At 43.0% G+C, this 15,016-nt stretch overlaps 1 long non-coding RNA gene across 1 annotated transcript; it reads left to right on the top strand.

Moving 5' to 3' along the window:
* Positions 1-1,229: 1,229 nt before the first annotated feature.
* LOC116581950 lies at positions 1,230-12,951 on the top strand. The gene is made up of 3 exons (XR_004282312.1): positions 1,230-1,471; positions 2,493-2,530; positions 12,742-12,951. It is a non-coding gene; the product is annotated as an uncharacterized LOC116581950 (long non-coding RNA).
* The last annotated feature ends 2,065 nt before the right edge of the window (positions 12,952-15,016 follow it).

Genomic DNA, 15,016 nt, shown 5'->3' with positions numbered 1-15,016 from the left:
CCATGGGTCCTTACCCAGAAAGTGACATGACACAGTAGAAACGTAATCAGGGGACTAAGAGACGAGGAGCACGAAACACAGCTCTATCACAGGATTTATAACTTTCAACTTAAAAATTGATAGTTCACAAACCATCAGCTCTTTGCACTTGATTGTATCACAGCAATAAATTCAATTAAACCAGTATTTACTGAACACCTTTTCCGTCAAGTTGTAAATATTTATGTAAGTCGGTGTATCACATTATTATTTCCCTCTTCTGGTCATTTGTCTGCTTAAAGTCCTCAATAACCTTTCTGATAATGAAATATTCCTACAACACTAGAACAGGTCATAAAAGCTTCCCCACTGCTCTTCCTTACTAATTAGAAAGTCAGTAACCCAGCCACCCTATCCCTCCCCTCCGAGCCCCCAGAAGCCCTCAGTTTGCTTCCTGAGATTAAGAGTCTTATGGTTTGTCTCCTTCCAGATCCCATCTTGTTTCATTTTTTTCCTTCCCTTCCCTCCATGAACCCCCACCCTGCCTCTTACAGACACTGGGGAGGGTGTGTGCTATGATGAGTGCTGTGGATTGGGTAACACTGAAGATTCACAGACCTGTACCCCTGGGGTATATAATACATTATATGTTAATAAAATTAACAACAACAAGAACAAGTCATAGGTTTATGGGAAAGAAATCTTTAGGAAGGAATTTTGTGTGTAGTCAGGACTGGCTAAGATTAAATTTAAGTAAATGAGGTTTTTTTTTTTTTTTTTTTTTTTTAAAGATCTTATTTATTTGACAGAGAAAGAGAGATCACAAGTAGGCAGAGAGGCAGGGGGAAGTAGGCTCTCCCCTGAGCAGAGAGCCTGTTGCAGGGCTCGATCCCAGGACCCTGAGATCATGACCTGAGCCGAAGGCAGAGGATTAACCCACTGAGCCACCCAGGCACCCCAGTAAATGAGTTTTAATATGAAAAGTAAGCTGGGGCAAAATAAGAGTTCGGCTTCTTTCTGTTAAAAGAACAAAGTTTTCTTGGGCTATTGGTCTGCTCGTAGTAAGAGATTGTAAGATCTTTCTTTACTTTAAAGTTGTCTGCCTATGAAAAAAAAAAGTCGGTAGTGGAGCACTTGGCCATCTTAAGCTACTGACTCTTGATTTCTGCTCAGGTCATGATCTCAGGGTCGTGTGATGGAGCCAGGTATGGGCTGAGTGCTGGGCATGGAGCCTGCTTAAGATTCTCTCTCTCTCTCCCTCTCTGCCCCTCCCCTGCTCTCTAAAGAAAAAGAAGAAAATCAGTAGTCTCCCCTTATCCAGGGTTACTGTGATCTGCTGGGTAACCTCGTTCCTGAAGCAGAGGCTCCTCCTCACGCGGCAGCATCAGAATGTCAGCAGCCGGCGGGTGCTTTGTCACAGCGCTGATGTCATAATGCTGACATCATAACACTAAGGTCACAACGCTGACATCACTCCCCCTCAGCGCCTCAGGTAGGTGTTTTATCTCACAAGAGGGGTGAGTACGGTAAAATAAGACCCTGTAAGCGAGGGAGAGAGAGCACATTCACGTTTATTATGGTAGAGTGTAATTGTTCTGTTATGATTAGATACTGTTAGTCTCTCACTGGGCCCAAGTGACAAATTACACTTCATCGTTCACATATATCGGGAAAAACAGTATATACAGGGCTGAGGGCTAGCACAAAGGTCCCACGTACAGTGTCTTTGCCCAGTTTCGCCTCATGGTGACATGGTACACAGCTGTCAGTAGAAGAACTACAGGCCCAGCGAGCTTTACAGAGTTTAATAGAGAAAGAGACGGATCGAGTGCATTGTTCTTTCAATACCCATTTAGAGACATGGCAGGGGAGAATAATTTTCTATATAAGTGACGTATTTTTTTATTCAATGTAAGCTGTAAAGTCACTGGACAGCAAAGTAATTTTCACCAATAGTTTCCCATTTCTTGATTGTAAGTATTTCTTTACAATAAAATGTTTTAGGGCCAAATTATTAATTCAGGGCACTGTGCTCTGTGCAGACAGTACACCTCGATGGCCTGGCATTTCATTTCGCCTTCAAGAAGTGGACATTCCCCACCAGGCGCAGCTATGTTCTGGTGAAAAGCTGTGGAAAACTCCAATAGTTGGGATTGTCTTTTTCGCAAATGCGCGGCTACTGCAGATTACTGGAGCTCTGGCGCTCTCTGGTGGTGGTGATGGGGAAAGCAAGTTAGAGCTTAACATTTCTGGGTACCAGCATTTATGGCTGGCGAAGGCTCCCAATTGACAACACCGAGGAGCGTCAAGAAAAATTACCCGTGAGAATGTGCACTTGTCAGTTCCTTTAGTCTTCCCTCACATAAAAATTGCTAACATCTTTGAGGGTGTGGAGGCCAGGGAAAGCAACATCTAATCTCATAAACTGAGAGTAGGCTCAAAAGCCAGTGTCATAGAAAAAAAAAATTACAGCTCTTTGAGAGATGCTAACAGAAATAAATGTTTCATCACAGATGTGTGCATCGTGCCAACAAATCCCCTCTCACTGCAAGTAATTTTAAAACATCACCAAGGGGCGCCGTGTGACACAGTTGGTGAAGCCTCTGGCTGTCGGTTTCAGCTCAGGTCATGATCTCAGGGTGGTGAGATCAAGCCCCGCAGCAGGGTCTGCGCTGAGTGCTTCGGATTCTCTCTCTTCCTCTCCCTGTCCCTTCCCCTGCTCTAAAAAATAATAAAGAGAAAAAATAAAATGTCACTGAGAATTAGATTGAAAACAAACCCACTCACAGTATGTAGAAAGAGGTATTTTCTGGACAATTTGAACGATAAGCTACAAGAGTAGACATTGTGCAAGCATTTTACTTCCATCCTTTTTATGTTCTTAGGCTTAGAGAGAGTTCCTTTAAACAGCATAAGGATGGGTTTTAAAAATGCAGTCTGAAGTTCCCTATCTTTTCATTGATGGTTATATGAGTATCAACCTAATTCGACTTACTCTCTCTTCTTTGTCCTTTACATATGACCTGTGCTTGTTCTCTATGCTTGTTTTTTCTCTTGTTTCATTTTGAATTGATTGAATCTTTCTGTTTAATTTTTTTATGTTCATTTAGCCAGCATATAGTACATCATTAGTTTTTGATGTAGTGTTCAACAATTCATTAGTCGCGTATAACACCCAGTGCTCATCACATCACGTGCCCTCCTTAATCAACATCACCCAGTTACCCCGTCCCCCAACCCCTCCCTTCTGTGACCCTCAGTTTGGTTCACAGAGTCCAGAGTCTCATGGTTTGTCTCCCTCTCTGATTTCTTCCCCTTCAATTTTCCCTCCCTTTCCGTAAGGTCCTGTGTGCCATTTCTTATGTTCTGCATATGAGTGAAACCATATGATAATTGTCTTTCTCTGCCTGACTTACTTCACTTAGCATAATCCCCTCCAGTTCCACCCATGTTGATGCAAATAGTGGGTATTCATCCTTTCTGAGGGCTGAGTGATGTTCCATTGTGTATATGAACCACATCTTCTTTATCCATTTGTCTGTTGAAGGGTGTCTCCGCTCCTTCCACAGTTTGGCCGTTGTGAACATTGGGGTGCATGTACCCCTTCTCTTCACTACATCTGTATCTTTGGGGTAAACACCAAGAAGTGTAATTGCTGGGTCATAGGGTAGCTCTATTTTTAATGTCTTGAAGGAACCATCATACTGTTTTCCAGAGTGGCTATACTAGCTTGCACTCCCACCAACAGTGTAAGAGGCTTCCCCTTTCTCCATATCCTCACCAATATTTGTGATTTATTGCCTTGTTAAATTTGCCATTCTAACTGGTGTACGGTGGTTTCTCATCGTGGTTTTGATTTGAATTTCCCTGATAGTCAGTGATGTTGAACATTTTTTCATATGTCTGTTGGCCATTTGTATGTCTTCTTTGGAGAAGTGTCTGTTCATGTCTTCTGCCCACTTATTAACTGGATTATTTGCTTTCTGGGTGTTGAGTTTGAGAAGTTCTTTATAGATCTTGGATATCAGCCCTTTATCTGTAATGTCATTTGCAAATATCTTCTCCCATTCTGTGGGTTGCCGCTTAATTTTGTTGACTGTTTCCTTCGCTGAGCAGAAGCTTTTGATCTTGATGACGTCCCAATAGTTCATTTTTGCTTATGTTTCCCTTGCCTTTGGAGACGTTTCTTTTCTTTTTTTTTTTTTTTTAAAGATTTTATTTATTTAAGGGGCACCTGGGTGGCTCAGTGGGTTAAGCTGCTGCCTTCGGCTCGGGTCATGATCTCAGGGTCCTGGGATTGAGTCCTGCATCGGGCTCTCTGCTCAGCAGGAAGCCTGCTTCTTCCTCTCTCTCTGCCTGCTTCTCTGCCAGCTTGTGACCTCTCTCTCTGTCAAATAAATAAATAAAATCTTTAAAAAAAAAGAAAAAATGAAAATATTTTATTTATTTATTTGACAGACAGTGAAAGTAGGCAGAGAGGCAGGCAGAGAGAGAGGAGGAAGCAGGCTCCCCGCTGAGCAGAGAGCACGATGAGGGGCTCCATCCCAGGACCCTGGGATCATGACCTGAGCCAAAGGCAGAGGCTTTAACCCACTGAGCCACCCAGGTGCCCTGCTGGAGATGTTTCATGAAAGAAGTTGCAACCCAGAAAGAGCTAGCAAGACATAATCAGGGCACTAAATGAGAAGAACATGCGACCAAGAATACTTTATCTGACAAGGCCATCACTGAGAACAGACAGAGAGACAAAAAGCTTCAGGAGAGGCAGAGACTGGAAAAATATGTGACCACCAAGCCAGCCCTGCAAGAAATATTCAGGGGGATTCTATAAAAGAAGAAAGACCCTAAGAGTAATATAGACCAGATATTTACAGAGACAATCTATAGGGCCAGGGAGTTTACAGACAACATGATGGCACTGAATTCACATTTTCCAATAGTTACTCTCAACGTGAAGGGCCTAAATGCTCCCATGAAATGGCCCAGGGTTTCATATTGGGGAAAAAAGCAGGACCCATCCGTATGCTGTCTACAAGAGGCTCATTTTCAACCTAAAGTCACCCTTGTATTGAAAGTGAGGGATGGAAAATCATCTTTCATGCCAACGGACCTCAAAATTGCTGGGGTAGCAATTCTCATATCAGATAAATTAGACTATTTTTCATTTTTTAATTCATGGATTTAAAAAAAAAAAACAGGTAAGCCATGAAATATTACCATGCATATGTAACAAATTCCTAATGATTCTTAAATGAATACTTAAGAATGTCAAGTCTGAAGAAATGTGCGCTCCGTGAGAGCTGGGGAACTTCTGCCCCTGCCCACTGCTGGGTTCCCAGCAGCTGCATGGCCTGCGCAGGCTGAGGAATACCAGCCATGTTCACCTGCCCGTGGCCTCCATGCTGTGGCTGTCCATCATATCTATTTATTTTTTTTTAAATTTAATAACATAAATGTGATACCACCTTCATCATCATGACAAACAGCTTTGTTTATAGATTTACTGATACTGGTTTCTTGATTGACTATTACTTGGTGCTTTTTTTTTTTTTTTTTTTAACTTTCTGAAGTCAGTTTGTTCCATGTTCCTTTGATGGGCTTATGTGAGTAATGCTTGCTCTTAGTTTTTATTTATCAAAAAAGACGTCGTTTTGTCTGTGTTGTTAAAAGCTGTTGCTGGATGATTGATTCTAGATTGGCTGCTATTTTCTCCCAACATTATGAAGGTATTTGCTTTAGGCCGAAGGCTCCTGTTGAAGTCCGGGTGCTTACGTGATGGTGTTGGGTGGGGCCTTTGGGTGATTAGGTCACGAGGACAGAGTCCTGTGAATGAGATTCCCACTTCCATGCCCTCTGCGGTCTTGTGAGGATATCAGAAAAGTCAGCTTCCAGGAAGGGGGCCCTGATCTCGGACTTCAGCCTGCAGAACTCTGAGAAATTACATCTCGGTTATTTGTCAGATATCCAGTCTGTAGCGGTTTTGGCCCTGCCAGGCTAAGCTGTATTATTTCTCTCTCTTCTGCCTTGTCTTTTAGCTTCTGAGAATATATCTGGTGGTCTAATCATTTTATTCTCCATTTTCTTTGTGGCTTCTTGGAAATTCTTTTCTTTCCTTTGATAGAAGTTGTATTTTCTGTGTCGTGGATTCATTTCTTTTATGGATTCTGGAAGACTCCCACTAACTGTCTTTTCAAATGTCTCCTTTCTCCTCTCCCCGTGGGGTTGTGAGGGATGTTACATTACACCACACCCTGTCTTCCAGTGTTCTGTAGCTTTTCATTCATGTTTTGTTCTCTTTGTTATCTCATGGTTTATTCTGGATACTTTCTTCTGATCTGTATCTAGGTCACCAATTCTCTTTTAATCTGTAGCCAATCAGCTATTTAACCCACCTATGGAATTCTTATTATTTTCTTTATTAACAAGTTCTAGTTTGTTCTTTTATAATTTCCATGACCCTTTCATTTTATTTTTTTTTTAAGATTTTATTTATTTATTTTGAGAGAGAGAGAGAGAATGTGAGTGAAGGGAGAGGCAGAAGGAGAGAGAGAATCTCAGGCAGACTCCCCACTGGGCAGGGAGCTGGATGCGGGGCTCCATCCCAAGACCCTGAGATCATGACCCGGGCTGAAGGCAGATGCCCAACTGACTGAGCCACCCAGGAGTCCCAGAGGCTAGCTTATATTTTCTTAAGGGCTAGGAATTTGTTTTACTTTACCTAGGATCTCATTGTATGACCTTGTCTTGTAGAGGGCCTAATTCAACACGATGGCAAATAAAGATGTGTAGGAGAAAAAATTTGCTGGCACAAAAATAGAGTTCTTAGCAACTTGTATGGAGCCATTGATCTGGTAAATGTGTTTATTTCTCTTTTTCTTTTTCCCAATAAGCAGAGAACTCCAGAAGTTTGCTTTTACACTAAAGTACGTTTCACTGTCTTGTCTCAGGACATTCCCCGGCTATAATTTAGTCAGTGGGGAATCTACTTACATCACCGTTTTATAAGATGGATGATAACTAGTACTGCAGTGACATTATGTTGATAGACTTTTGTGTGTTTATACACATGCATAAGCTGCAGTGAGAGCTCTTTCCCACAGATTTCTCAGGCCTGCCCCTACGGTGAAGGGTGCAGGGATTCAGAAATCTGGGTCATGGTAATATAGCCGCCCTCAAAGTGATAGGCAAATGGCAGCCCCTGGTACCGGCCACCACCAAGCAAAGCAATCTTTCTTCTTGGACATCCTTGGTTTAGGAGGCAGCATAGGCCGTATTTCTGTGCTGCTCCCATCCAAATACTCAACAGACCAGTGATTCAAAGGCTGGTAACTTTGTGGCCCAGAATCAAAGAAGATCCTTTGGTTTGCTGGGTGAGCTCTGCACAGACTTCCGCCAGCATCCTGGTGGACCTGGTGGTGCTGGGAGAGTCAGCATCTGACTGGGCTGCCATGGGAGCCTGTGGTTGGCTCCCGGACGGGAATCCTGGTGCCTGCCTCTAGGCTTTGGGAGCAAAACTGTGCTCTCTTCAGGAAGGAAATATTCCTTTGAGAGTAATTCTTGGCTAACTATCAGGTTAGGAAATACCCAGTACCTATTAGGAGATTTGAGAGGCACATTATAAAATAAGTTTTTTCTGATCCTCTAAGTCTCAAAATCATTACCGTTCTCCAGCATTAAACTGAAGGGATTATACGGGATCTGGAAAGCCCTGAATGAGCTAATAAGCTCATTACCATCCGTCCCTTTCTCAATCCGTGTCTGTGACATTATGTTGAGTTACCTGAGGGAAAAACAATGAACTTAGTTTATAGATGGTGCTCTACGACCTTCTGGCATTAGTCAGAAGTGGCAGGCTTTTAGTGCTTGGAGATGCTCTTCGGGGTGGTGGGGAGGAAATCCCAGTGACCGGATATTTAAGTGGCATGTCTCACGGTCCTCTTCTTGGACAGAGAGTGTAAGAGGTGTGCGATCTACACCAATTCTTGGGAACTTGGTTATGGTTTGGATGGTTGATCAGCACCTAGAAGGAGAAGAATTGGGAAACAGGTGACAAGTAAGCTTGGGGAAGACTATGTGCGAGGACATCCGAGAATGTGCAGGGAATGTGGAAACAGGAGCAGCTCAAGTAAATGCTCGTCCAAGGGCTCTCGTTGAAGACGGAGTTCTTCATGACCAAGTGTGAAGGGCGCCTTGTCTTACAGATGTTGGTTCCGTCTTTGCCTTCTCCAGTTCTCGTTCAGCGGACTCAGGACAAAGCAACCGTTGTTAGCAAGCATGGTGGGTTTTCACGGATTCAACCATAAAGATCCGTGGTGGTGGGGCGCCTGGTGGCTCAGTGGGTTAAAGCCTCTGCCTTTGGCTCAGGTCATGATCCCAGGGTCCTGGGATCCAGCCCTGCATCGGGCTCTCTGCTCAGCAGGGAGCCTGCTTCCCCCTCTCTCTCTGCCTGCCTCTCTGCCTACTTGTGATATCTCTCTGTCAAATAAATAAATAAATAAAATCTTAAAAAAAAAAAAAAGATCCCCGGTGCTTGCCGAGTGACAGGTGGCTGCTACTGCTGTTTTTTACCCAGAGTGCCAGTAGCATTGACCAATGCATGGCCCCGAATAAATATGGTGTCTTGTCCCAGGAGGATGGGAGGCATTGTATCCCCTTGGGGTCACTTGGTTGTAGTGGACCACTTCTGATATGAAGAAAGGAGGGATTTGCCATCCCCGGAATGGACACTTACTTTGAATACAGCTTTTCATTTTGACGCCAGCTGAATTTTCTGAATGCCTAATTCACAGTCTGAGTTGTTATGACACTCTTTCTGAATGAGGAAATTGTTTTACTGCAAAAGAAGTAAGGCCGATTTTTGTGGAATAAAATATGTTTATCTAGAATAGTCGGTCACTTTTAATGGTAGTATGGCTTTACGAGGGCTAATTTGTAGAGTCGCGTGACATAGAACATTTGCAAGTGGTGGTACTTTCCGGTAGGATATAGAACATACGCAGAACCAGCATTCAGTGCTAGTTTTCATGGCCATACCAGGGTCTAGGAACGAAGTGGGAATGGGAGTGACCTTTCACATTTACACTCAGGACCCACCGGCACCTCTTGTCCTCATCTCTGTCCTCATGATGTGCTACACGAAAGGTCCTACTTTCCAGGGGACCCTTCAACCCACAGCCTTTCACTCTGTCCCACAAAAAAGATGATTCTGTTGAACTGAAAGTTGAAAAAGCAACCTGGCCCTTTTGAGATCCTCTACCATTGGACACACATGGTGGGGTGGGGAGGTTACTCTTCTGACTGAGAATATTTCTCTTAATTATGAAGCAGAAATAATGGTTGCAGATCCACAATGAAGCAAGGCAGGAGTGTGAGGTCAGAGGTTAAATATCCTTTGACTCTGAGACCTTTGTTCGATCAACATGTCAGAAAATGACAGGCACATTCGACATACACAGTTTCCTCAGGAAAGAGAATTCCACGCGCACAGAGACAGGGCAATCCCTTACTTACTTGCTCTCAGCCTGTGAAGATGTATTTGTTTCCCCAATTCAGTGGACTTAGGAGTTGCCGTATTTATTTTACATTGAACTCCTTATTTCCATCAGGGCTGTTTGGATTATGCCAAGATACAAAGTATCCCCAAATTTCAGTTGCTCAATAACAACACATATTTTTTTTTTACTTATAATCCAAGGGGGTCTGAGAGAGTGGAAGGGGCCGTGAGTTTTGTTTTGTAATCCGAGCAGGAGAATTAGTTGCAGTCTATGCCTGGAGGGCAGTACAAAGTTCTCAGTACAACTTTCAGGTCTGAAACGGAAAGTCCCATAGATCTGTATTCTCCTTAACCTTGGCCATGGTGGTTGTCAGGGATAAGGAAGAATCTGTTCCTGTCTGGCAGGGCTGTTCTGTCTGGTGTCACTTTATCAAGAAGCTAGTGATTTATCTTCACTAATTTGGTCTCACGACTTCCAAGAATTAGCTTAGAAGAGAATTTGAGAACCGCACTGAATAGGAGGGACTTGTCTTTAATATAGAAGCAAGGTTGGAGCCAGAGGGAAGTGAGGCCAGGAGGAGCCAGGTGTCCCGGATGATTCCGAAAACCGCAGTGGTAGAAATCGCAAGAAGGAGAAAGGTGGCTGTAACAGTGGGTTCCGTTTTCTGTCGGACACACATAAAATTTAACCCCTTGCAAGAACATTTAGCAGTATCTTGTGTGAGAGAGTGTTAAGAATAAGCTCACAGATGTTGATGTTTTTATAGCATTCTGTTTGTTCAGTAGATTTCCTCAGTAAGTTTAAGTTATTCTTAAGATAGTAACTTTTTTAAAAGATTTTATTTATTTGACAGAGAGAGAGCACAAGTAGACGGAGAGGCAGGCAGAGAGAGAGGGGGAAGCAGGCTCCCGGCTTAGCAGAGACCCCGATGCAGGACTCGATCCCATGACCCTGAGGTCATGACCTGAGCCGAAGGCAGCCTAACCCACTGAGCCACCCAGGTGCCCTGCTAGTAACATTTTTTTTTTTTTTAAGATTTTATTTATTTATCAGAGAGAGAGAGGGGGGGAGAGAGCGAGCACAGGCAGACAGAATGGCAGGCAGAGGCAGAGGGAGAAGCAGGCTCCCCACTGAGCAAGGAGCCCCATGTGGGACTCGATCCCAGGACGCTGGGATCATGACCTGAGCCGAAGGCAGCTGCCCAACCAACTGAGCCACCCAGGCGTCCCATATTTTTGATCCAAAAAAAAAAAAAAAAAAGTACTTACTGCATGTAAATTCCCTCAACTCCTTGACCACTGGGTTAGTTACTGTCAGGGCTGGGGGAGAGCAGAAGAAAAGCAGCATTTTTGGTGGATTTCCACTAGATGGTGCTATTTGAGTTCAAGATTCAACCCGCTGCCTATTTTCATGGCGGAATTTGGCTGATACGTAGAAGACATTTATATCGTGTTACTTTTCTCTCCTACGTTAATACCAAAAACATGTCCAGACCACTGTTACCCAGTTACCCATTTAGAAAGTAAAACAATAAAAATTTTTAGCCTCTGGAAGCTTGAAAACACTGTTTATTTTTTATGAGCCGGTATTTTTATTATATATGGTATTTTTATTGTAATTTATAGAAATGATCTTTTAACCATCAAATACTTTTTTTTTTTTGTGATCTTTACATGTGTTGTAAGGTGGTATCATAGCTACTTTCCTTCCTGGGTGGAAGAAACATTTTCAAACCACTTGAAAGACTATGGGCTCCATCTTTCAATTTTTTTTTTCTTCATTTTTTAAACCAGGCAAGAAAACCTCTTGAGTGGCTATGTTTGTATGTAAGAATAGACTACCTCTGAGTACTTAGTTTCACTTCAATTGTCAAAAGACATTATAACAAAAACAAAATTCTGAACAATAAATAGCACTGGTTTCAATCGCTGAATGGGGCATACGGTATCTACTGATTGTCTGAGTGTTATTCCAGAATAACAAGGAGCCTGGCAGCTCCCCCTGTTTTTCTTTGCTGTGAGTACGCAGCTGGAAGGGGTCCTAGGAATGACCTAATCCATCTCAGTCATCGTACAAGCCAAGCAACCGAGGATCCAGAGCCCATTTTAAAGTGTCCTTGGGAGAGGAAGGAACGATGGGCTTTCTTGTCTCCTTCTTGAGCACAGTCCCGCGGGGCGGCCGCTCTTCTACAAAATGTTTGCACCTAGACAGTGTCCAAATGCAGAACCAGATTATGAGTAAAGAATCAGGGTCTCAGTCAGTGTTTATGGACAATTCCTGTTTAATACAAGTTGCACAGTTAAAAAGTGGCATGAAATGGTCCTGGAGCTAAAAGATGCAGACCAGCCGTGTCCCTAGAATCGGTTGTTCAGTGAGAAGCACAGATCTTGAGGGCAGGTGGAACCGGAGGGCTCATTACAGCTCTTGTACCCACAACCTGGGTAACCTTGGACAAGGCGCGACACCTCTCTGCCCCAGCTTCTCTATGAGAGAAGTTAAATGTCAGTACCTACTTCGGGGAAGTGTAGTGGGGCCCAAAAGAAATAACATGGTAGGCTTTCAATAACATCCCCTCATTTCACTAAGAAATCATTTTTAAAATGGAAAATAAGTTTGGGGCAACTGGATGGCTCAGTTGGTTAAGCTTCTGTCTTCAGCTCAAGTCATGATCTCAGGGTCCTGGGATCGAGTCCCATGTCCGGCTCCCTGCTCAGCCGGGAGCCTGCTTCTCCCTCTCCCTCTGCCGCTCTCCCTGACTGCGTGCACACACTCTCTTTCTGACAAATAAATAAAATCTTTAAAATAAAATGGAAAATAAGTTTAAAAGACCAATTTAAGCAACAGGTGAGAACAAAATCTGATGTCAGGGATCTGTCCAGTAGGGAACTAGGTTGTGTTTGGACTCTTCTAATGATTGATTCTGATTAATTTCTTCATCCTGGCTTCGCAAAGCTCATTTGATTGATTGCACAGACTAGGCAGAATCAAGTTGATGGAAACCCATAGATAACAGAAATCAACTATAAGGTACAGAAAGTCGCAGGTAACAGAAATGCAGTGTTTATAGAGGTCGTGTACCTGCCCTGGGTCTGAAACACCTTGGTTGGACCTGGAGTCATGTGACATCGCGGAGACAGACGTTTTTTGTTCCTGAGGATTTACACCAACCTCGTTATGTTCCAGATTGTTGATATGGATGGATGCCCGAATGGTTAACTGAGCATTTATAAACTTGAATTTTTTTCTTTTCATTTCTCCTGTCATCCAGCAGATGTCAGTCATTCTCTTTGGTTCACTTTCGCTTCCTGTCACCTGCGCAGGACCTGCTGAAGAGAAATCACCTTGCGTTATGTCAAAGTGACATGTTTGTTGAACTGTAACGATAATAATCCTGCCCATTAGCCTACCAGGAGCCAGAGGCATTTTGTACTCAAGCAATGATGAATTTTTATTTTCTCACTTAATTAAAAAAAAAAAATCTCCATCTCAGTTTCCAAAATGTATATCTGGGCGATAAATGAGAAAACAGGGAAGGCAGGCGGGGAAATTAAATTTGTGGTAAAATAATTTGTATGTACACGAGAGAAGGCAAATCACTCCTTGATGTCGATGTGAGGTTGTGATTTCATTCTATAGTGTAGAATAAAAAAAGCCCTCCAGTTTGTGGTGTGTATTTGTGCCAATGTGTGTCTAACAATGCACTTTTAAATCATTCCTGCAACAGTAACAAACAGTCATTATATCCAGCCATTGGTGCTGGCATCGGGCTTGTTAGTTAAGGGCAGATTTTATAAAATCAGAGTAAAACAAGCTTAATTTATGCGAGATAAGTTTTCTCCCATTTTTAAAAGTGAGGGATTGTCTCCTTAACAGAAAATATATTACATGCTGAAGTTCATGTATCCTTAGATCTTTCTCAAACTTTGTGTTTTCAATCTACTTTCTCCTTTTAATAGGGATTAGTGATTTATCCTCAAAGAGTATGTTCATTAAAGGGAGTAATATTGCCAGTCTGTCTTTCTCAGCAAATCCAGAATTTATTGTGGGAAACTGATAATCTCTCCGTAAGCCTCTGTTTGACTCCTGTGCTTCAAACTGGTTCATTGAAACAGTTGGACTGACTGCTCTATTTTCTTTAATTTTTTTTTTAAGATTTTATTTATTTGACAGAGCATAGCAGGGGGAGCCGCAGGGGGAGAGGGAGAAGCAGGGGGAAAGGGAGAAGCAGGCTCCATGCCGAGCAGATATCCTGGTGCGGGACTCCATTCCAGGACCCCGGGATCATGACCTGAGCCGAAGGCAGAAGCTTAACTGGCTGAGCCATCCAGGCACCCTGGGCTGCGATATTCCAATATAGGCACTTATGCTAGTATCTGGTGGCTCTTCCTGATGGAGGGGCACCGAGTTTTCGAGGGGGTCATAGTGTAACCTGCTTCTGCCCCTCACAGAGATCGCCACTGTCCACAGGCCCTTTGCAGCCAGGAAAAAAAAATCACCCAGTTTCTCTTCGTTTTACTTCTTGAGGATTCTTGGCTGCTATTATCATTTATACAGCTTTTAAATACAAAAAGCCAGTTTTCAGGTACTGTATGTAAACAATAGTTATTCATCAGGAGACAATCAATGACAAAAAAGGTGCCCAACTCATCAAATTAGGAAAAAAGAAACAAAGTTTGATATGAAACAACTCTTTAACAGCTTTATGAGCCATAGTGCAGTTTAATAGTTTGAGTAGGAAAAAATGCTATTATATTTTGAAAATCTTACATGCAGAGAGTTTCACAACATAACAAAAAAGACCTTCTCCTCAAGGTCTTCAGTAGGACATAAATGTGGCATTATTGATGCACACATCAGAATTCACAAGGTAGAAGAGGGCACCACTCTTGTCCCTCCTTGATTCACACTTGTTCCATTATAGGATCGAGTACGTACTCAGTTACCTAACTCTGGCCATGTGGGAAAGTGAGCAGCCCATAACACTGGAAGGACAAGGCAAGCCTGCGGACAGGGTAATGGTGGGGGTGGGGGACAGGATGAAAATGCAGAATAGAGCAGAGGAGGGAGAGACGCATGCTCCCTGGGAGAAGGTTGTGGTAATGGGCTCCCCGCCTTGGAGAAACAGTGACTGATGAGCTTCTCTGGCAATCACTCTGTCCCAGTATTCCCACCGAAAGCCACAACAGTGACCACGGTATCCACACACCCTGGTTTTTGTATGCCCTTGCATATTCAATCCCAGAGATGGGTACAAAGGAGGTAAATAAATCCCCCTCTTCCCCTTTTCCCACAGCCCTACTTTCCAACAGACGTCAGGGATCCCCTCATTGTCATAGTTGCAGGAGACGGCAGGTTCCCCATGGTTTGTTTATTTTTTTCAATGCCGTTTCTGAAGTGCAGTAATTGAGAGATCTTTGGACTTATCAATTTGTATTACAATTGCTAGTGATGTGAAAATTTTGTTTAGATTCGTCCCTACCAGGAAATAAGGGTTTTTCGTATATTGTATATAACTTTGAAATTTATCCTTCATTTGAAATACT

This window comes from Mustela erminea, chromosome 21, assembly GCF_009829155.1.
Source record: "Mustela erminea isolate mMusErm1 chromosome 21, mMusErm1.Pri, whole genome shotgun sequence".
NCBI classification, from domain to species: Eukaryota; Metazoa; Chordata; class Mammalia; order Carnivora; family Mustelidae; genus Mustela; species Mustela erminea.
The sequence above is the reverse complement of the archived record's forward strand: the minus strand, read 5'-3'. Positions and strand labels throughout refer to the sequence as shown.